Source organism: Geospiza fortis, unplaced genomic scaffold (genome assembly GCF_000277835.1).
Source record: "Geospiza fortis unplaced genomic scaffold, GeoFor_1.0 scaffold1257, whole genome shotgun sequence".
Lineage (NCBI taxonomy): Eukaryota > Metazoa > Chordata > Aves > Passeriformes > Thraupidae > Geospiza > Geospiza fortis.
The window spans coordinates 1619-3664 of record NW_005054658.1 but is presented as its reverse complement, the minus strand read 5'-3'; positions in this window follow the sequence as shown (position 1 = coordinate 3664).

Here is a 2046-nt window from a genome sequence, read left to right as displayed (position 1 = left end):
GGCCACAGGGTCCTGCCCCTTGTTCCATGGCCCCACACAGCCCCACTGGCCAGAGCCCGTTGCCATGCATGGGCCCCTTAGCCATGCCCAGACCCCTATGGCTGTGGCAGACCCCTATGGCTGTGGCAGACCCCAAAGCCAGACACAGAGCTTTGCAGCTGTGCACAGCCCCATGCATGGGTCCCTACAGATGTGCAGGGAGCCTTATAGCCCTCTGCACACCCATGTCGTCATACACTGCCCCATGCACAGACTCCTGCAGTCATTCAGGGACTCCCTGCAGGGACCCCTATAACCATTAAAGGACCCCTAATGCTGGTGTACAGGGCTTCATAGGTGAGTATGGCCCCATGCACAGTATCCTATAGCCATTCATGACCCCATGTATTGAACCCTACACAGTGCATAGTCCCCCTATAGCTGTGGGCAGACCCCTATAGTCATGCAGGGACCCCAGTCCCATGCGCAGTCCTGTGTACAGACTCCTGTACGGATGCAAGCACCCCCACAACCAGGGACCACCAACCCCTGGAATGATGCATGGCCCCCTGCAGCACAAAGGCCCCTATAGCCACGCACAGACCCCCATAATGATTCAGGCACCCCTACAGTGATGCACAGAGACCCATAGCAGTGCAGGGACCCCTATAACAATGCAGGGAACCTTAGAGTCCTGCACAGCCCCACATGCAGACCCCCACAGCAAAGTATAGATCCCCTGTAGTGATGTGCAGACCCTATAGCAACACACACACCCTATAGCAGCCACACCACTCCCCCCAGCCCCCAAAGCACCCATCCCCATGCTGCCCCACAGCACCACCCTCACCTGGAGTCTGTGGATCTAGCAGGTAGGATGAAGGAAGCTGGAAGAACATGTAGAGGGTGAGTAGGGCTACACCCCTTGCCCCCTATAGACCCTCTTTGCCCCATAGACCCCTTTATGCCCCATAGATCACTTTGCCACATAGACCCCATGTGCCCCATAGCCTTGCTGGTGCCACATAGAACCCCCTGGGTGCCCCACTGACCATCAGTATCCCCTAGATTGCTCTGCCCCCATACATCTCTCTCCCCTACAGTTCCTCTCAGTGTTTCTTATATCTTCTTGCTTCATAACCCCATGTGTACCCCACAGGTCCCCACACCCCAGAGAACCCCTATGTGTCCCATAGGCCCCCTGTGCCCCATATCCCCCCACAGATTCCTGTGTCCCATAGATCCCCATATGCCCCATAGCCCTCCTGTGCACCCCATAGCCCCCCATATCCTCCCTCAGCCCTTCATATCCACATCCCACATTCCCACTATGTCCCCCACCCTCTCCCTCTCTGCCCCACGCCGACACCTATGCCAGCCCCGCAGCCCCAAGGCCTTTATAGACCATCATGGGATGGGGAGGAGCATTCCTGGGGAGGGGGTGGCTGATAAAGGAGGAGGGGGGCACCTCCCCCCCGCTTCCCCAGCCACAAGGTGGCATCTCTCCTGTGACTCTGGCATCCAGGACCCACATAGTCACCTCACAGGATGACCTGTGGGGCAGAGCTCTAGGGGTGAGCAAGGGCTCTCCAGACCCCTTGTAGGGGTGGGATGTGGGGTGGGCTAAGGGGCCTGGATGCCTGGGTCCCTTGTGTAGGAGGTGTCTGTGGAGCCCAGATGTCTGGATCCATCGTGTGGGGGGCCGGGGGGGGCGGGAACTAGGGAGCCCGGACGCCAGGGTCCCTTGTGTGAGTGATCTCTGGGGACCAGGGCACTTTGGTGGCATTTGTGATGATTCTATGGGTCTCAGATGCCTGCCTTTCTTGTGTGTGTGGGAGCTACGGAGCCCTGATGCCGCCCTGGGTTCTTTGTGCATGGAGGGGATCTATGGGGCTAGGGCTCCAGGGACCTATGTGGAGGGGGTGCCTATGGGGCTGGGACGCCTGGGTCCCTGGCCAATGTCCTGTCACCCGTGGGGTGGTGACAGCTCTACCCTGCCAGGTCTATATTGGGACACGACCGGAGAGTGGGGGGGAGATTGTTATCTCGTCCCCCCCCCCCTCCGTG